This window comes from Netta rufina, assembly GCF_964035555.1.
Source record: "Netta rufina genome assembly, chromosome: 2".
Taxonomy (NCBI): Eukaryota; Metazoa; Chordata; class Aves; order Anseriformes; family Anatidae; genus Netta; species Netta rufina.
This window is the reverse complement of record NC_140124.1, coordinates 5654093-5675616: the sequence shown is the minus strand read 5'-3', so window position 1 is coordinate 5675616 and position 21524 is coordinate 5654093.

Below are 21524 nucleotides of genomic sequence, written 5' to 3'. Positions count from 1 at the left end.
TTTGCTGAGTTGCTTTTCACAGGAAATATAGCTGAAGGTATCTTGAAGAAGAATGTACAAAAGATGTGGGATGTAATTTCCTGAGGTAATACGTGAAAGAAGCCAGGAAGGAGGTTTTGGGTGGTGAAGACATAAAGTTGATGTTAGAAGATCTCCCCAATTTGGGATTAAATCTTTCCTTGGCCAAAATCTTCACTCTTAACATGGGTAAATCACATGAGTGACTCCTCAGTACCTGAGCTGCCTCACTGGGAACACCAGTATTGCCAAGGGAACAGCGCCAAGGCAAACAGGAGTTGTACTGGGAAGTGCTGGTAGCCCTGGTAGCCAGGGCTGGCAAAAACTAAAGCAGGCAATGCTCCATGCACGAGCCGTGCCACGACTTGCACACCCAGCCTTTATCTCACACCCCGAAACACAGTGCTCTCCAGTCTCCCCCTGGGCTGAGGAGGCTGCCAAATATTCAAGCCCAGTCGCCCCTGGGAGAGCTGGGGAAATGCAAGCAGAGCCTGGACCCAAGAAGTCATCCCGGGCTTTTCCTCTCCATGGGATGACTTGCAGAGGTGGTAGTCAACGCTTTGTCCTCCTGTGGTGAGGCCGATGCCACCCCTGCGCCTGGTCCCCCAGCTGAGGTTGTGCTGGGGCACGGCCCTGCAAACAAGCCCGGCCAGATTCCTGCTGATGAATGCTCCTGCCCGAGCTCTTGTTTTCCCCTGCGTGTCAGGAGATAATGATGGGTTGTAAAAAGCTGGCTGAACTCTACCGAAGAGCTACCAGCACCAGAAGCAGCAGCTCTCCCTGGAGGCACTGTGTCCTCAACCTCAAGGGCCAGGGTTTAATAAGACAGAGGCAAGAGTGTCTCCATCGCAAAGCCAAAGAGAGATGGGCAAAAAGCCAGGTCTCAGCATGTCCAAATCCCTCAGAGTGAGGAACTTCCTCCAGGCTGGCACCCTACAGAGCCACATATTTTCAGAAAGCAAAAGGGATGTAGCCTCAAGAACGTGGTTCCTGCAGACACTTCATTTTGCTAGCATGAGCAGCCTTTGAGAAATCCCACAGGTTTACAAAATTAACCCTGCACCTAAATGTGTGGAGGAAGAAGTGAGTATTAGCAGCCTTGCTGCTCAGAGCACGAGCATGTATGAGAGCTCAGTTTTTCAAGGGCCACAGCTGGAAAAAGCTGATGTCAGGCAAGAACTAAGTGATATACATCTTATAGCAAGGCAGGAAACATATCTCTGTGTTCCTGCTAACCTTAGAAAGCAAGTGCTTGGATTGCTACACAGAGGATTTGTAGCAACAAGGAGAATGTAATTAAATAACAGGGATGATCTCATTATTGTAATGATGAGGTGTCATTTAATAAGGAGAATCCGGGAGTAGGAGCTGAGAACTGGAGCCCTAATCCTGTCTCTGGCCCCAGCTCCCTTGGCAGCCTCGGGTAGGTCACATAAGGCCGGCACACTTTCCTCAGTGTGTTTTTATGCAACATACAGCACCAGGAGACCCTTTGCAGAAGCTCTTGCAACAGAAAGAAGAACAACAGTAACAATAAAAGTCGTTTCGTCCCTCTGCCTTCCTTATAAAAGCTGGGTTAACGCAATTTCCCTTTATATAAGGGACAGCAAGGATCTCTGGCAATTGATCCTGATGCAGAGGTCAGAACCAGGAGGGTAATAAGGGAAGTGCTAAGGTTTGCCCTAATCCTCAAGTCCTTCCATAGAGTCATAGACTCATTTAGGTTGGAAGAGATCGTCAAGTCCAACTGTTAACCCAGCACAGCCAAGTCTATCACTTAACCATGCCCCTAAGTACCTCAGCGACTGGTTATCAGGCCCTGCTATGGGCTTCCTGGGGTAATACAGCCCCAGAGAAAACATTTTCCCCAAATAAAGTTGTTTCTATATGTGCATGGTTATGTGTGTTTATATAACCAGGAAGGTCAAGGCAGTTTCAAAGCCATGTCACAGAAAAGGTATTATATTTTAACTGGGGGCCTGCCATGTGTTATGTGGAACAAAATTTTCTTCAGTCCAAAGGCTGGATCTCCTGAATCCGGCTTAACTCACCAACCTGACCGTCCGTCCCTCCATCCATCCATGCATCCATCCATCCCATTCAGCCCAGCATCCCAACAGGCTGCACATTTTGGTTTTGTGGCTGAGAGCCACGAAGGGGTGATGCAGACCATGTCAGGCAGAGGAGCAGTAGGCTCTGCAGTGCTTTGAGCTGGGCCACACTCAACTCTGAAATGCTGCTTCAGTTTTTTTTTATTCTTCATCAATCAGCACATTCAGCAACAGTTATTCATTGTGGTGGTGCCAAGGCTGAGGTGCCAAGCAGGGTCTCCTAAACACCCAAAATTTCCTTCCATGATGTCATTTCTGCAAGGCGTGCAGAAGAGCTCAGCAGTTCCCATCAGCCGTGGCAGTGTTTCTGGGCCACCCACACAATCTCGGTGCCACCCCACACCCCAGCAGCCCAGTACTCAGGTTCTCATACTGCTTCTTCCACCATCCCCACTGTGTCCCTACGCTGAGGGACAGAATCCTCTCCCACAGGTCAGAACAGAGAAATCTCCCTCTGTGCAGCATGAGACGTCTTTTTTTTTTTTTTTTTTTTTTTTTAACCTTGGCATTAGAAAGCTGGAGCATGGAAGGGATTTTTCCCTATAGCCTGACCTGCAAACATTTAGCAAAGTCAACAGCTTTGCTCTCTGATCCCTTCCAGTATTACAGAAAGTTAAGACTAGAGCAGCATGTGTAACAGATTTCAGCTCAGTCCCGCAGCCTTATCCCAAAACAAGCCTTTGCTTTTTAATTGTACCGTTTGCTCCTGAGCCTTACATGACGCTGCTGTTTCTCTTCTGTTTTTAAAGAAGCCAAGCACAGCAGATGAAAATGGTGTGCTGTTCTGCCTGCAGCACGCACGGTGCACATGCAGAGCACTGGGACACATCCATGAGAAACTCCCCTCCGTTCAACAAACAGCCCGCAAGACAAAATAAACCACTGGAGCATCCCGTGGTCACCACCACATTTGGGGAATCCAGGGTTTCCAGCAGATGATCTTTTCCATGGCAGAATTCAAGGCTCCCAGGCTGCCAAGTTTGAGTCTTTTTCTGTTGCTCAGGTCCTGGAATATTTGCTTGCAATTTGTTTTCAGATTTCTAGCCCTTGCATTTGGGGAGAAAAGCTTAAAAGCCACTACATACAAGTTTTCTAAACTTTAAGCCAACCTTACTATCTGGAAGAAAGCCAATGACTCATACATGTATTTGTATATCCAATATTAAAACATCACTAAAGTTGTTAATCGCTCACATTTGTGTTACCATCCAACAGTGAGTTTAATGAGCTGCTCACTGTCCGCAATCCACAGATAGCAACCGTAATGGGTCTTTTCTCCAGCCTTGTGGTGCTACCATAAAATGCCTTAAGGAAAATTGATAACAGCTCTCATCCGCACGACTTAAAGCAAATAAATGTCAGGAGAAGCAAGGAAATTTTTGATCTCCTAGGTTCTAAATCTTGAGCCAGGACTTGGATCAGGCATAACATAAATAATAGGCATTCAGAATACGGCCCGATGCTGCTTAGTGCTAGGTTAGCCCTAAATGAGGACTTCTGCTGGTCCCAGACCCAACAGCTCCAGCAGAGCTTGGACCTGTTCCCCATCTCTGGAGCTCAAACCCTGGGGGCCTGAGCAAAAAAACTCATGAAACCTGGCTGAGAAACACAAGGTTTCTCTGTGTAGCAGCCCAGGCTGTGTTCCCTGCTCCTTTCCATGGATGTCTGTAGTGCTTCAGGAAGGTTATATATGAGCTAAACAATGCCTGACTGGTTTGCCATATTTCAGATGACTAATTTCCACCATTTCCCCCCGGCCAGTGGAAAAGCAAGACTTAAACCACCACATTTCTTTGCAAAACTTGTCATGAAAAATTCATCCTGTTTCCCAGCTGAAAATAAAACCACACAAATAAAATTAGTGTTTCTATTATTGCTATTGCTATATGAAACCTAGCTGCTTTCTGATAAGGTCTTTGAAATGAGAGAAACGTCTAGTTTTCTTTAGGCAGGAGACTGTTCTTGGACTCCCCACTTATGGGATGATCTAGTAAAAACTGTGGAAGAGAGAACCCATGGAATTTCCCGATGGTTTTATTTTGTTTTTTCCTAAGTGGGAAGTGCAGGAGTCCCAGATTCTCTATTAATCATTTGAGGAACCACAAGAGAAAGAGAAAACATCAACATGAGTTCCTCTTCCCTCACATGCTGGCTTGAAAGTGGTTGTGGTTGGAGAGAGGGGAGTGAAAAACAAGAAAAAATGACACAGCAAGGTGGTTTAATAGAAATCCCAGACCAAGATCTGGCTCCTGAAGTCTGCTCCAGCAGTGCAGGTAGATGTACAGGCAGACTGTTCCCAATGGTGAAAACAGTGTGGGATGTGTTTAACACTGCCCTATTGTTGGTGGGATAGCCTTGCCGCTCCTCATGGGGCAAGGGAGACCTTGCTCTGGGTGCATGTGGAAAGATGGAGGGGTGGAGGGATGAAGAGATGGACAGAGAGAAGGATGGAGGGATGAAGGAACAGATAGATAGAGGAAGGATGGAGAAGTGTAACAGTAATATACCCTTGCTCTCAAATCACATCATAACAGGACACCCACATCCCACAGTGTCCTGTGCAACAGATTTCCCTTCTCATCTTCTTTGACCTCAAATTCACATCTCTTCTGCCCTAAAACATTTCCCGTCCCAGATCTTCTCCAGTCAGGATCTCTCCTGTCTGAGCACACTCACAGCAGATACTGCAGCCCCCTTCACCTCCCCCAGCTCATTTCCCATTTTCTGCAGAATCAGAGAGGACAAAAAGTGCACTCAGGCAGGAGGGGAGAGGAAGACATTGAGGTGGGGGTAAAGCAACAAACACATGGCAGCCTTATGCTTGCACTTCTCTGTGAAATGCAAAACTGCCCTACTCCAAGCATCAGTGTCATTAGCACTGGACGCTAATGAAGCTGACCTTGGATGAAGCAAGCCAGGGAAGCAGGAGGAGTGGCCCACGCTGCCTGTTTGCAGAAGGGACACCCTGTACTGTACCCATGGCTCAGACGGGGCACGCTGCACACTTATTTGAAGAGCCCGTGCTTGAGTGACCTACATACTGAGCAAATGTGACGCTGCACTGCTGAATCAATACCTGTCAGGTCACATTACCTGCTATTGATGAACATGGTTGTTAATCCCAACATATTGTATTTGCAGAGGTTCCTGGTCTCCCTGGGGCTGTCTGGGATGAAGTTTTGCTTGGCTGAAACTTCTTTAAAAGAGAGAAGCTTGACAGAGGAAAGACCTTTGTGCATAGGGCCAAATATGCAGTTTGCTGCTGCTGCTCTTGAGGTCTCCTTGCTCCCTCACAGGCCAGTTTTATGAGATGTGCTAAAATATGCTTTGCAGGCCACAGGTCCTGATTTAGCTACATCATACGAGCAGTTACCTGGGGGATCCATCTGTAAGCATGGCCAACAGGTGCTCTCCCTGTAGCCCACACAAGGAGAGAAACCCCTCTGCAGGAGGATGAGCCCAGAGCTGTGAGGTGCTGTCTGCAGGGACCTGTCTCCTTCCACAGTCATCAATGGTGCTCATCTCCTCACAGAGATGCTCCTACTAAGGCAGGATGGATCCAGATGAAAAGGAACGGGTGGCACTGACATGTGGGGAGGAGGTGACAATGCATGGTGGTCCAAGTCCTACTCTTGGTGTGAGATGCTGGAGGTCCGATGCTGTGGGCTGTGCTGAGATGCTTCCTCCTGCCCAGGGACTTTCCTTCTGTTCTCGCTTCCCCCATGAGCTCCATTTGTCACCCTTCAGGTAGGATTCAGGCTTGCAGACCCACACTGCAGCCTTGCTGCCCCAAAACCCCTTTCCCCCTCCCTGGCAGGGCCCAGGGTCACCCCTGCAGGCTGCACCATAACTCACTGGCTTCAGCATCTGGGCTCTGTAGTTCTGTAGCTATGCAGGGTTTCTGCCATGCTCATAAAAGCCCCAAAACAAGCAATTTTACATTGATTTGAGGTCCTGACCAGAAAAAGGGTGCATTAGTATCAATGGGGTGCATTTTCTGCTGTGCCCTTGTAGGCCTCATGGGACGCTGCCAAAGGAGCATGCCCCATGCCTGGTGTTTGCCCTTTAATACGCAGCCAGGCAGAGCTCTCCCTGACACTAAGGGGAGCTTTGAAGGCTAGGCCTTTATTTTTACCTTTATTTTGTAGCAGAGATGGGTCTTCTTATCATCTAGATGAGGGAAAGGAAGCAGCCTTTGCAGGTGGGAGACCCGCCGCAGCAGTTGGGGCCCTGGCCAGGTTCCTCTTGCAGCTGGCTTGAAAGAGCCCCCAGCCACCATCTGTTCTCAGGAACAAAACTGTTGTGGTTTTGAAACACACGCACTGACATTAAAAAGGCACACAGAGTAAAATCCCACCCCAACGACTTCATAAAAAGAAGCGGCAGCAGCAGCCTTGCTGAACGCGCTGCGGCACTTGGGCTGATTAATATAGTTTGGTCTAACCGGAGTCTGTTGTTTTAGCCCAACAGCCTTGGTTTGGTTTGGGCAATAGCTTTTCATGCAAAATGTGTTCGTTACAGGTCTCTCAGAAGTCTGGGAGGTCGAGGGACAGTGGCAAAATTTGGGTGATTTTGCAGCTGGTGTGTTTATGTGTGCAAGGTGGCAGCCGTGACCTGGAAGGACTCCAGGTGCCTCGTTTGTGTGTCATGAGCCCAGCAGTGTGTCTGCATATGGGAAGCCAGGTTTCATTTAGATAATAAAGGGCCTGTGCTTTTAGCGCAGGAAGAGCTGGATTTAATCTCCATGGCTGCTGTAAAGTGGCCAACATGTGCGGCTAGGATGCCTCAGATGAACCAGATCTGCTTTCTATAGAGGGGAAGCTGGAGGGGAGTCCTCGCTGACATACTCCATTAGCAACCCCTTTTCCTTGCTGAGCTTTCTGCATGGGGTCCAGAGCTCACAAAGGGTCTGTTAGCTAGGCTATGTATTTATCTAGTGTTTATCAAGCTACCCACCTGCTGCTTTGGGTGTGAAACTCTGCAGATCAGAGGAGCAAAGCCCTCAGCCTGTAGCCCCAGTGGTGGCAGAGCCAGCCTGAGGCCATGCAAGGAGCAACATGGGCCAGCAGCGTGCTGGGGCTGGGTGCAGGGAGGGGAATCAAAGACATCCCTTTAGCTGGCTTTTCTGCATTGATTTGTTCACTCTGAGTGGCACAGGCAGAGAAAGAACAAGGGGCTCTTTGGGCTGTAGAGAAAGCTCAGGTGGGAAGGAACACCCAGAGGAGGGTGGTATGGGGTTAGAGCAGTTCCAGGGCAGCTCCCTGTGTGCAAGAGGGGAAAACTGAAGGAAAAAATAAATAAATTAATAAAATAATATTAATTATACAAAAAAAAAAAAAAATAGAAGCTCAAGGGAATCTTCCAAATGACAAAAGCTATTAGAATGATTTCTGTTCCACCATGCAACAACTTTCCCTTCCTCCACATCTCCAAAAGCGTTAAGCAGGCTGAGTGGATGTGCTTGTGTGTGAGAAACATGTTGAGCACTTGCTCTCCGGGGTTTCCCTTTTCTTATTTAAAATGGGCAGAACTCCAGCTGTTAAAGCCTGAACAAACCTTAGAATGAGATACCTGAGTCAGGAGAGAGCCAGGGGAACTCCTGTGTTTGTCCCCCAGGTCCCTGTGGCCATGGGACAGGGCTGTCTGCCCCCCTGGAAGCAGAGGCAAGTCGGGGTGGGCACTGCCAGCTGGTGACACCCACATCCACAGGACACCAAAGGTGATGGGCCAGGTCCAAAGGAGGGGATCAGGAGCTTTCTCTGCAGCTGTGATATAGGAGGGCTTGGGGGAAATCAGCATTTTGTTCCAGCTCTGTATTAAACAATTCCGGTTCTTCATTAAAAATCCTGCCAAGTACATGCTACTGACAGATGAAGAGGTAAAAATGCAGCAGCCAGCTCCTCTTGACCTCTGGAGCAATTCCTGTGCTGTGTTCCTGCTGCAGCTCCGGTTTTGTCTTTAAAGCAGCTCCTTTGTGTTTCAGATAGGGCTCATCCAGCCCCAGGGTACATCAGGTCTATGGCTGTGCTTTGCCTCTGAAGACTCTGGGTTAATTTTTATTGTGTCATTTGGGGAGGGAGAGTCCATAATTGGTGCTGGGGAGAAGAAAAGAGGAATATAGTTACTCAGGGGTTGTTTTAGCTTGTGCCAGCTTGGGCCTAGAGGGTTTGACCAAATTAAACTGCCCAAGGACTTGTCCTATTGGGTGTCCTAGTGCTCTACAAATCCTCTTTGTGCCCCGGTTATCCAGGCAAGCACCGATGCCTGGGTCTGCTCCTTGCTGTGATATCCCCAAGATCTCAAAAGAGCTGACTTCTCCCCAAGGCCTGATCTAATATTGACCAGCTTTTGGCTGAGGACAGGCTGTATCAGGAGGTTACCTGTAGTCAGATCTCCCTGTGGATGGCCTTTGCTCAGGTCCAGGAGAGCAGCCAAGGCTGTTTGCACACTACGAGCTGCATTTTGCACCCTGGCTGCAGTGCAGGCTCCAGACAGTAGCAGGAAGGCATCCAAAGCAGGGAAAGCGGAGCTGCCTGCTGGCTCTAGGGAGTGGCTCTTCCACCTATAGGAGCACCTATAGAAGCTAAAATCCTCACTAAATTCCCCTTGGTTATTCCTGGGGTACAAGTCACCTTAACCTCAAGTCCCAGAGACATCCTGGGATGGTGCTAACCCTAGTACGAGTCACAGGCAGACCTTAAAAACAGTGGATATTATTCCTGGCATCCTCCAGGAAGCCTCAGTGTGATTTTAAATCATATCTGGCTCCTGGATTCATTACTAAAGGATTTTTGGGAAGGGGAGAGGTTTTGTTTGTTGATGGTTTTTCCTGAAGTCTTCCACTGACTACAGCCCAAGCGATGTTCCAGCGAGGCACCACACTCCTGCATCTGCAGAAGTTGTCCATATGTGTACTTTTGCAGGGGGGGGTTCTCCTATACCCAGAGATGGATCAGACACAAGCCCAAGGTCTCCCTCCATCCCTCTCCATTGCCCCAAGGAAAGATGAGATCTTTATACCAGGAACTGGCATGTCACCTCCATCCCAGGCAGGAAAGGAGCCTTGGCTTTGATGCTTGCCCACCTCATGTTGGGTGGCACCACAACAGGTGTCATTTATAGATTTTTCTTTATACATTCTACTCATATACATGTATAAAATATATTTATCAGTATTTATTTTACACTGATATCAATAATGAGAGGCTGCATGCCACACGCTGCTATATACCCTAAGCATTCCCACACATCACATACGTATCTGTTTTCTTAAGGTACGTTCAGAGTGAGAGAGAGAGGAAACTTGGTCCAGAGATGGACAAAATCCAGTCAAAACCTGAGAGAAGCCAGGAAAAGCAGTGGGAAAGAATGAGCCTGTCCAAACCTTCCTCTTCCATTGAACCTCTTGCGAACCCTTTCACTTTAAGTGCTGTTTTCATGCCCAACACAGCGCTTTAAAAAATACTTCTGCATGTTAGGATGAGGGCTCAAAATTTCCTTTGATGGTTACAGGAACAGACAGAGGAGAAAAAACCTTTTAAAGAAGCTAGGACAGAGCTATCTGGGTTGAGGAGGAGCATGTCCATGCATCTGTCGGTGCTGGGTGAGGCTGTGGAAGCGGCGGCTCAGGTCGGCTGAGGTCACCTCAGCTCAGATCATTGCCTCCGACTCACAGCTGAGCTCCAGAAGCCAAAGGCACCAGTGTCGCTCTCCTGGCAGTGCTCACGAGTGATGTCTCAGTTGGAAGTGGACCTGGGGAGCAAACCTCCACATGAGCAATTTGCTGGTGGCTCCCAAGTGAAAGGAGAACGCCAGAAACCCCAGGCTGGAGGACACCTCAAGAGCTTTGCCTTGGGCCAGAAACCAAAAGAGGCCTCACCCACTTGGAAGATGTTACCCTAATAATGTGGGGGAAGCCAGAGGCCACTCTATTTTGCCTTCAGAACAACATTTTACTCCACTGGAAGGTAACCTAAGGCTGGGCATGAGGTCTCTGCTCTGCCACAGGCCATCTGTGGGGATGCAATGAAGGTATTTAGCTCTTCTGCACTTCCATATCCCTGACTACAAATGAGAGAACTGAGAGCACATCCCTGTGCTTTGGGGCTGTTGTGAAAATCAAAGGGTTAAAAGGCGAGTTGTATTATAGAGAGCTATATAACATGCTGTGGGGAAGTGCAAAGAGGTTGAATTTCCCTCCCAGGGGAATTGCCAAAGTCTGGGCTTTCCAACTGGGGCATCTCAAATTGAGCTGGACCTTGCTCTCTGGAGGGTGTGGGTGGTGAAGAATCAGGCTGCTCTTGGTGGCAGTTCTCCTGCCCAGGGCTGAGCCTCTCCAAGGTGATGTTTTGAGGTGGTGCTCAGTGGGCAGAGGGGATGACAGCCCACCGGAGTGGGCATCTCACGGCCGAGGCTGGGCAATTTTGTGTCCTGCTGTAAACAGTCACGGCCAGGTTATACCATCCTAGAACATCTGCTGATCAACACCAGCCTTTGTGGGGTGAAAAAAAAAGCAACCCCAAGGCCCTGTTTGCCTCCTGTTTGCCTTCTTCCTTTCAGATAAATCACTAGGATGCTGTGGATTTCAAACCCTGTAGGCTTCCAGGAATCTTGTTGAGAGGTTTGGAGGCAGAGCTATCTCTCATTAGCAAGGCTGTTTGCATAAAAATATGAGCATTGTATCCAGTTCCTCAAGCTGGGAGCTGCTCTCGTGAGTATCCAAATGCCCTCATCTCCCATCAGGGCACTCAGTCTCTTTAAAGCTGAGTCCTTCAAGGTCCTTGTGACTCTCTACAGACACTTTGGGTGGGGAAGGGGGAGGCTGGATCCGAAAGAAGCAGCAGGGGCAATTGCAAGAGGCAGGAGATAACGACCCGTGTTGGGAAGCAGCCAAGAAAGCAGAAATAACATATGGAAAAGACTCTTTAAATGCTATGTATGTTGCTGATTCTTAGGAATAATCAGCAACACCTCTTTACATGCTGCATTTTTTAGCACAAAATGAGAGTAAAACATCCTCTCTGCTGAAACAGCAGGGTCCAAGTTTCCTTTCCCTCACAGAGAGCTTCCTTTTGGGCTTCAGGTATATTGTGTGACACTGTCCTGCTTCATTTGCTTGGGATAAATGCCACAATCCCCTTTTCAGCAATAGGGAAACTGAGGCACAGACAGCTCAGCTACCTTGCCCTTGGCCATAGACCTTGTCAGCGGCAGAGCGGAGACGCAGGCTCAGGAGCTACATGTACTGCTGCAGCTTTATTCCTGTGCTGTGTCAGAAAATATTAGCTCTCACTCTGATGCATCCAGATTTTCTTGACATAAATTGCTGAAATCGCTGAGAGAGGCATTTATTTCAAAGTTCAGCACATTATACGTAGGGAGAGAAAAGTTGAGTAACTGGAAAAATCAACTTCGAGTTGCATCACCGGGAGCTAGAATGTTTGTTTAGTCCTTTGTGAGATGAAGCAAGCTCCAGTTTGGCCTCATCCAGGCATGATTAGCCAAGAGATAAGGAAAGGTTTCTGGACAGGTCCCTGATACAGAGCAATGACGAACATGGATATATTTTGTAAAGGAGTGGGGAGGAGGGGAAAGAGCAATAATCTCTTCCCCATCTGACCTAGCAGACTGTCATATTGGCCCTAAGACACAGCTTCCAAAATGGCCAGCCCCTCCCATGAGCCTTGTTGTTCCATTTCCCGATTCCCACCCTTCCTCACCGAAGGATAAACCCACGATTGCAGTCAGTTATAAATGGAGGGACCTTGCAAGAAAAACCCAGCCCAGCAAGATCAAAGGCAACTTTTATCTCCCATGTTCTTTGGGGTCCGGTGCTCCAAGAGCACAGCTGCTGGCCTGAGCTTGCAGCTGTGTTCTCCCTGATGATAAAATAGCCAGAGCTTTAAGATCCTCTCTGTCAGGTTAATCTGAAGACATTCACCTCCTTCCCTCTGTGTTAGGTTAAGCCCAAGACACTCAACTCCTTCCTACCCCTTCCATAACTCAAGCAAAGCTATTGACTAAGCCATGCCCCATCCCTGTCTCCTGTCCCAGCACAGGGTGACTCAGGAGAGCAAAATATAAGGAAAAGCATCAAGACTGGTGATTTTTGCCTGCTGTCCCACAGTGACAGCTGACCTTGCTGGTATTTCTGGCTTCATTTCTTTTCAAATCCCTCATTGTGCCACCCAACGCATTCTGCACCAGCCAGGGCAAATCTTTGTTGGCCTTTAAATCTCTTTTGGCCTTTAAAGACCTGTCGTGTAAATGGCAGGGTGGAAAATGTGCTGTGAGGTCTGGGGTTTTAGGGGATTTTCTTTTGTTGTTCTCTAAGAATTTAGCTTCTGAGCCACGCCGTTTCAAGCTCAAGCCTTGCTCAGCTTTGCCAAAGAGAGATCTCATCCTGCTGCATTTACAGGTGCAAGCCCTGAGCTCCCTTGGTCAAAAATCTGCAGGGCTGGGATTTAAATTTTTCTCAAAAAAAAAAAAAAAAAAAAAAAAGAGTTACCACCTGTCATCTTTCTGGGGATAAAACCCAGAAAGGACAGAATTTTGGCTCTCACAGCTGAACAGTGCTACTTGGGACTCTTTAGTCTTTTGGAGCCTGCAGCCTTGGATATGGAAAATTGGTGGACTTGGCAGTGCTGCTGAAACCAAGCACAGGAGCAGGAGCTATGAAAAGTAATTAAACACCAAGTGGTCCTGGGCATGGCTACCAGATGCTGGTTTCCTCTGGACACCAATTTTTGGATTTCAGGGTGGGTGGCTGGTGAAACTGCTACCAGATGCACCACAGCGCTGGAGAAGCAAGGGGAATTTAATTTGTGCCAAAAGCAGTAACTGGAAATTCTCCCTTGCAGGTATGCTGTTAGGGAGCTCACATGATGAAGGGGCTTGGAAGATGCAAAGCAGAAAGACCTTTGAGTTTTGGCTGTGGTGTAAGCAAAGCCAACAGCTTTATTTTGCTCATTGTCCCAACACTTCTTAAAAAGTGTGCAGCACAGGTTGGGAAGGGAAATGTCTCACCTTCCCAGAAAAAAAGAAAAAAAAAAAAAAGAAGAAAAGAAAAAGAAAAAAAAAAGACAAAAAAAAAAAAACACTCTGTTGCTTCTCAGTGTCCTGGACAGAGCAGAACTTTTGATGGTTTTGGTCACTTTGCTCTCAGTAAAAAGCAGGATTTCATGGACTGATGAAGGCTGACATGATTTGCAGGTTGTTCCCTCTTAGGCATAGGTGCCTTTCTCTTCTGCAGCATCTTGCACAGTGGTTGTCCATGAAGGGGCTAAGCTTTATTAGCCTCATAAAAAAAAATAATAATAATATAAAAAAAATAAAGCACATTTAAAGAACAATAAACATTTAGTGAACCTTCACTTGCTCTGGGCTTGCTGAGGAGGCTGGCATGGCCTTAGCTGTGCCACAACTCGCTGCCTAAGGGAAGGCTGCATGGATGCAGATTGAAATCACAGCTCCTCAGTGGCTCTGCTTGCAGGAGCTTTGCCTCTGCCTCAGCTCCTGGGACAGGTGGGGCATTTCCAGGCTTTGCTTGGTCCCAAAACTCACCTTCCAGGTGAAAGGAAGAGCTCTAAATGTTGCCTTATTTCTACATTAGTTAATTGATTAATTAGTCAGTTAAACACAAATATGAACCTCCGCTCCCCATGCAGCGAGAGGAAACAACCCTCTGTGAATAGAGATTGTTTAGTTAGGACAAAGGATATTGTATGAAAAAGAAGCTGCATGTGTGATTTGTTTCTCCTCCTGACCTTGGGAGACCTTTACCTACATTTCTTTCTCAGACCCGAATTAGTACCATAATAACACAGGGCTGGAAAATTATACTTAAACCTCCCGGCTATTTCTGGGTTACAGAGGCTCTTTCTTTTTTTCAGTCTAACCTAGTTTTCCAGTGGAACCTTCCCAGCCTCTACAAAGAGACATCCCAGTTTTCTCCCCTATATAATTATATAAAGTCTGGCTTATAGTCGTGCCCTTTTGCTCAGTCGCCTTTAATGCCAGCAAGGGATGCTGCTCCCTTCGGAGAGGTAAAGAGCAGGAAAAGAGATTGACTCTTCACCCCTGCTTCTGCCTTGAAAAATGGGCTGGATAAAAGTCACCACCACGGTCTGTGAAGGCTCTTATTAGTGTGTGGTTGGTTGCAATTTACTCCGCAAAGTCAAACCATGTCCCACCACCGTGAGGGCTGGTAGCTGTAAATGTGGAGGAGCCATCATTGCTCTATGGGATGGGGTGAAGACCTGAAAAAGGTCCCTGAGAGAGGGAGAGGCATGTTTATGGCACAGGATAGGTTTTTATCTCCATGGCACAGACAGTGATGGGGCTAATGGGTACAATCAAAAAACTCAGCAAGGTTGTTGTGATGTTTTCTACATGTGAGTGTGATTAGCTCCAAAAAAAAAAAAGAGGGTGATTGCATTGCCATCTCTCATGGGGGAGAGAGCAAACCCAGGAGGTTCAAGGCTGAGGTCCTCTAAGAAATGTTCAGACCTGCAGGTCCTAAATCCTCCAATTCCTTTTCATTTTCAGTTCCTGAATTCAGGTTCGATTCCTTTTTATTTTTTTAGGTGCCACCAAATAGATATTTATTTTTTATTATTATTTAATTTGTTTGTTTGTTTAATTGTTTTTGGTTTAGTTTGGGCTTTAGTTTTGTTTTGTTTTTGTTGTTTGTTTGGTTGCTGTTTTTTTGTTTGTTTGTTTGTTTTTGTTTTTTCCCAGGGAAATGGAGGGAAACACAGGCTAGGGGCTATGCATTCACTGTAACAACATATTAACCCAACCCAGCAAGATTTGCATTTTCTGGACACGGAGAAACTTCTCCAAGGGAGAAATCCCAAGGGAGGGATCGGGCATCTGCAGATCTCAACATCAGTCACTTCCAGCTTTGGCCCATTTCCTCCACAGTGCTGCTGTCAGGAGAAAAGTAGATTCAAACCACTGGCTTTTCCAGCCTCAGCCAGATATCCGTGCTTTTGCAAGGGGCTTTGAGTCAGGCCGTATTTAGCCGCATCAGCAAAACACCCTGAAGTCTGACAGAAGCGGCACCTTGTGCGACCAGGAAATACCCACAGATGACTAAGAAAATCTGCCTGCCCCCCTGCCTCGCCTGTGCCTCCCGTGAGATGGCAAGGAGCAGGAATCCTGAGCTCCTCACCAGCCAGCTGGGAGGAGATGGGCACTTTTTCAAGGACAAGGTAGCATTTTTTTTGTTTTGTATCGTTTCCAACAGGCTTTTGTTGACCCATCTCAAGCCCAAGGAGCACCACAAGGCCAGCACAGGGTGGAGGCAGCAAGGGGAGCAGGTTCACTTTGCATCTTAGCCATGGGGCAAGGAAGGCTTGTCTGGCTCCACGGTCTCCTGAGTCATTTTGTTCCAGTGTCATCGGAGACAATAAAGCAGGACCCAAACCACAGCACTAGCACTGAGCCTGGCGCACTCACCAGAAACACCAGGCTCTGCTAACCCTTGGCTGGTGGCCCAGGCAATCTGGCCACTTCTAGCCTGGGTCTAAACAGCCCTTTTCTAGCTTCTTACTGGCAGCCCCCAAAAACTAAGAAACTGTTAGTTAAAATAGAGAGAAAATACCTAAAACTAGGTGTTTTTCTGAAAGAAGGAAGGAAGGAAGGAAGGAAGGAAGGAAGGAAGGAAGGAAGGAAGGAAGGAAGGAAGGAAGGAAGGAAGGAAGGAAGGAAGGAAGGAAGGAAGGAAAGAAAGAAAGAAAGAAAGAAAGAAAGAAAGAAAGAAAGAAAGAAAGAAAGAAAGAAAGAGAGAAAGAGAGAAAGAAAGAGAGAAAGAAAGAGAGAAAGAAAGAGAGAGAGAGAGAGAGAGAGAAAGAAAGAAAGAAAGAAAGAAAGAAAGAAAGAAAGAAAGAAAGAAAGAAAGAAAGAAAGAAAGAAAGAAAGAAAGAAAGAAAGAAAGAAAATGAAAGAAATTGTATTGCATGTTATTTTGGAAATGCAGCCCAGCTTCTGGTTGCTGTGGAGCCCGCCTTGCATGGGAAGCCAGATTTGGTCCCAGCCCACCTGAGATATTGAGTGGAAAATGTGAGGTCTGCTAAGGATGGAGGGGATGGGTGAGGAACACCCTTTCCTGGAAGGGGGCCCACCAGACTATTTTGGACCATTTTGCTACATTGCACAGTTCCCTCTACAGGTCACAGCAAGAAGCTCTGGGCACCCCAGGGGTGACTGATGCGGTGGGAAAGAAATGCAAATAAAGGCAATAAAAAGCTGGTGGCTGTCTGAGGAAGGGGCTTTGATTCTGGCTGGGAGCAGGTTTGCTCAGCTGGTGTTTTACTTTCAGGGTGACTTGAAGAAATCCCTACAGCTGTTTTAGTTTTGGTTTTAGGATTGTAATATCCCTGGTTTTTATAGAGCAGACTGGATGCTGCCCAGGGCATGGTGATCGTTCATTAAATGTAGCAATCAATGGAGGCTCTTTTAACTCAGGTACTACCATAACCCAGAGAATCGTTATTATAATTATTAGTAATAATAATAATAGGAGTCTTCTCCGAGGCTTTTGGCCCTCACTGTGGGACAATTAATGGGTGGCAATCAGCTAAATCCCTTTGCACACATTTCATTTCCCTCCTGCAGGCAGGCTCACACTTTCACGAGGAATTTGAAGGATGCACCAGCAAAAGACCTGAGAAAACACAACACATCGCAGAGGTGTGAATCTTTCCACCCGGTGCTTGGTGGGGCGCTTGTGTTGCCACGTCCCCAGCCAACCCAAGCTTCAGTGAAGGCTGTAAGCTTGACTGATGACAGCAGCTGGCAAATTTCAGCCCACCCAAGAAACGGAGGTGCCTTTGCAAGCAGAGAGGTCAACCTGAGTCAGGCATCTGGTTCTCCGTGGCCATCGAACTGTCCTTGGCCCCGCTGAAAATCCCAGCTTTGGTAGGAAGCAAAGAGCTGAGGACACTTGACTGGGGGTCAAGTCCTCTTCTAAAGCTCTGGGGGTCTTTAACATGGTTGGAAATGGATTCCTCCTTCCCCTACTCACCAATGGAAAATTAGGTTTAATAATGCTTTGGTTGAAAACAGGCGGAAATTAAAAGTGATTTGAATAAATAAATAAATAAATAAATAAATAAATAAATAGTCTCAACATCAGACAACAAGAACTGGTTGCCCTACAGCATGAAGTATCTGGTTTCCCAACTGTTTTAGCAAGTGAACGGGCACTTAGTCAAAGAAGTAAACGTCCCTTGAAAAAGAAGGTCAGTGGTAATTTCTGCCTTGCTCCTTCCACACCAATCTGCCCCACCAGCTTTATGACCTGGGCAGCTTCCTAGTGTGATGGGGTTTGGATGTTGATTTCCACAGGTGAATACCCCATCACTAGGGTGACAGGTAGGGGCTGCTTTGGGCAAGGTACAAGAATACGTATCAAGTGGCTCATCCATTGAGTTGTCTTCCAACGATCCCCAGTTTAGAGATGTCCTATGCCAGGTCGATGTCCACACCAGTATGTTCCAGGTCAGTCGTTTTCCTCGTGTGCAAAACACAGCCTGCTCCTTATCTGCACTTTGCTAAACCACCTCCAGTCATAAAACACTGGCAGCAACCCACTGAGCACTTGTGGCCATGTTTGGAGCCAGCTTTCCTACTACAAAGGCTTTGTCTTTCTGCAGAGATGACCACAGTCTGTTTGGAGAAGTGCTATGAATTTATACCACAAATAATTATAGTGATACTATAGCTTTGAAAAGAAATCCATGAAGTGTATTTTGCGATGACATTTCTTTGATTATTCTTAATTGCATTTGACTCACCAATGCAGACTCCAAATTAATGAGCTCTTACAGCACCACGGAGCCTGGATTATAAACTTAGGCAGCAACCAGAAGAGTCATGATAATGAGCCACACGACGGGGACGGTTTTCCCTCTCGGCTCTCCCTTTTCTTCCCACCTCCCTCCTGACTTGCAGCAGGAGCAGGGCTGTCTGCCCTCCTTGCTGTGATGGATTTCAATTCCCCGGACCATCCTCACTGTTTGCTTTCAAAACCTAATGCTTTGGAGGAATTATTAAAGAGGAAAACCAGGCTGGCTCCCACTTGCAGCCTCCTGCCTTGCACTTTGATGGCATGCCTTTTTTTAGCAGGGATCATGTGTTTGTATGAACCCTGGCACGCTGCATCCCTTGTCTGGAATGGGACATGAGCAATTAAACACAATCAATAATTCCTACCCTAAACTTTAAAGCATGCTTTATTCTTGCAGCGCAGGACAGCACAATATACACCGATAATCCCTCACAGCTGTTGCACACACAGCCTTTCTTCTTTCTTTCTTTTTTTTCTTTTTTCTTTTTTTTTTTACTTTTTTTTTTTTTCCTGTTAATATCTGCAGCTGGACAACACCCTGTGTTGGTTGAGCATGGAGCTGAGTCATGGGAAGGTGGCAGGCGCTGCTCAAAACCCAGAACCAGCCAAGCCCTGTACTTCTCACCACTGCTGGGAGCACCAGCTGGTGATATAGGTACAGAAAGGTACATTTATTGCAAGTCTTATATATATTTATGTATTTATTTAGTTATTTCCTGGATCTCAATGACATAGAGGGTTCATTGTCACCTCTCGGAGGTGAGCTCTCTTGGGAAGTGGAGCTGAAGAAACTTGTGTGTCCCCTGAGGACCTCAGGGATGGTGTCTTCATTTGCTCTGTTCACCAGGGAGACCCTTTTTGCTCTAGACTGGGCAGCACCTCACAGGGGTCTGGTTTGCAGGTGGTAGTCTGGCATGCAAAGGGCATGAAATAGCCAATGCCTGAAGCCCTCTTTCCAACATTTTTCTCTAAAAGATAGCCTGGCTGCCAGGATCCTCGTTAGGCTGTCTTTCAGATGATCTGGACAGCTTGGTCCTCCAAGTTGCAAATCTCTGCCTCATTTGAAGGAAAACTGGAGTTGTATCATATGCAATGGGAAGTGCCACAGCCTTGGTTTTCTTTATTGTCTGAACCCTGTAAACAGGTTCCAGACAAAAATAATTATTTGTAAGTCACGTTCCTCTATCTCAGAGGAACCATTTCTGTTCTGCAACCTTTTGCTGATGCGGCAAAATAAGAAAAACAGCCTGAAGGGGAGCAGCAAACATCCCAGGCTCCTCTTCCTAACCCAGAGAAAGCTCACAGTGAGAACAGCTGCTAAGCAGAAGTCTCTCTGAACAAGAGTGGTTTAAATTAGTAGGATTCTGGCTAATTAAAAGACTATAAAGACATAATTAAAAGAGCTGAGACCAAGCTATATTAAATTAGTCCACCAGCCGCCTTCCGAGCCACTGCAGGAGGGTGCGGGTTTCTGTCTGCACCTCTCGAGTCCAAAGCACCCCCATGCCCTGAACATGGGGAGCGGGGTGGATGTGCAGGGGAGGGCAGGAAAGGGGCAGACAGGGTGAGGATGGCCCCAGAGCAATGCGCCCTGACGTCTTTTCCCAGCAAGATGCAAACCAGAGCAGTGGTTCACTGCCCAGGATAATTTTTTTCCCTCTCACATCGCTGTTCCCCTCGTGCTCCCACAGGGACCAAGGCATGGTGGTGGTGGGGGGAATCCTCAATTAGAGCAACCTGGCTGCTCTCAAACGAGCTCTGAGACGCTGCCAGCCCAGGGGAACTGGTGTAAAGATCTGTGATGTCTTGGAGAGGGCTGGGAAAGCAGCAGGGTCCCAGAGAGGGATTTGGGGAGTGCAGACAAAGGGGACCCTGGGGTGGGAGGGAGAAGGACAAAGAGAGGTGGGGGGAGGGAGGAGGGAGAAAAAGAGTGAGAGAAAGGAAGAGAAAGAAGGGAAAGAAAGAGAGAAAGAGAAAAAAAGAAAAGAGAAAGAGGAAAGGAAAAGGGAAAGGGAAAGGGAAAGGGAAAGGGAAAGGGAAAGGGAAAGGGAAAGGGAAAGGGAAAGGGAAAGGGAAAGGGAAAGGGAAAAAATGAAAAGGGAAGAGGAAGAGGGAAAAATGAAAAAGGAAGAGGGAAAAATGAAAAAGGAAGAGGAAGAGAAAGAGGAGGAAAGAGAAAGAGAGGGTGAAAAATAAGAAAAATAAGGAAGTAAAGTAAATATATGGAGAGAGAGAGGGGTAGGAAAAGATGAAAGAACAAAGGGGACATGGATGTTTCCCCCTCTAGATAAAACGATGCAGTCCCTCTGTTACAGCAGTTTCCCTGGCTGCCCCATTGGGCTCACAAAGGGCCCCAGGTGCACAGGGACACTTTGGGCCAAGGGACTTTTGCTGTGATCACCATCATCTCCCTGCATGCAGAAAAAGGGCGAGCGCAGACAGCCCAGCACCTGCAAGTGGCTTGGTCTGGCCACCAGCTTCCCTGCACCCAGATGAGGACAATGTGCAAGACACAAAAATGATAAAAATCCCTTTAAATGACAAAGGATATTATTGCGTGATGGCAAATGAGTGCAGAGCTGACTTACAGCTCCTGCTCACAGCTGCTGAAGAGGCTCTCCATTGCTGCAGCTGCTCAGCCTCCCAATTTCGCCGGCCGGTGGCAGTTTCAAAACTTCAAAATGCTTCCTTTATTCATGCCGTGAAAGCCAAAACTTGGGAGATTTTCTGTGAATTGAGAATTTCAAAAACGCTGCTGGGAGATGAAAGAAGTGCTTTTGATTTTGGGCACTGCTTGGAAAAATCCTGTTAAGAAATCCAGAAGCAAAATATATTGTGAAGTTAAAAGCTGAAAAATCAAAAGCATTTCCTGGAAAAAAAAAATAAAAATAGTTTGAATCAGACTGTTTTGAGTTTATGGGGTGCTTCATTCAGGAAAAATAAAAAATAAAAAATCAGTCCATATAAGCTTGGCTGTTTTGCTTTAGAAAATTAAAAGGAGGAAAGAAAAAAGAAAAGAAAAAGAAGAAGAAGAAGAAAAAAAAAAGTTGGGCAAAATATGTCCAGAAACCAGACTAGCCAAGAAAAGGACCATCTTGTCTCACATCTGTCTCCCTGCTGAAGGCTTAAAGGAAAGACTGCACAAACCCATGTGATGGGGACATTTTATACCTTCATGCCTCAGCCACCAAAACTGGGGTGACCCTGGCATGAGCACATCCTGCAGCAGGATGGATGCTCCTCAGCCTCCTCCACTGCGTAGTGCACTTATTAAGAGAAATGATTGTTTTTAAGGAGAAAAGCTTCCTCCTTCCACAGCACACTATAAAAGTGAATGATCAGTAATTTAGACGCTGTTGTGGCTATAAACCATTGCTCTATAAGTCATGATAGCACTTGCACTGACAAGGAGAGCAGGTGATGAGCAGCTCATGCTATCCAGTTAATGGGACAGGGAAAGTGCTTGCAAAGCCCAAAAGAAGAGTTTGTGTGATCTGAAAGGTTTCTAGATAGCTTTCTTCAGGAAATGCAGCTTGTAGACA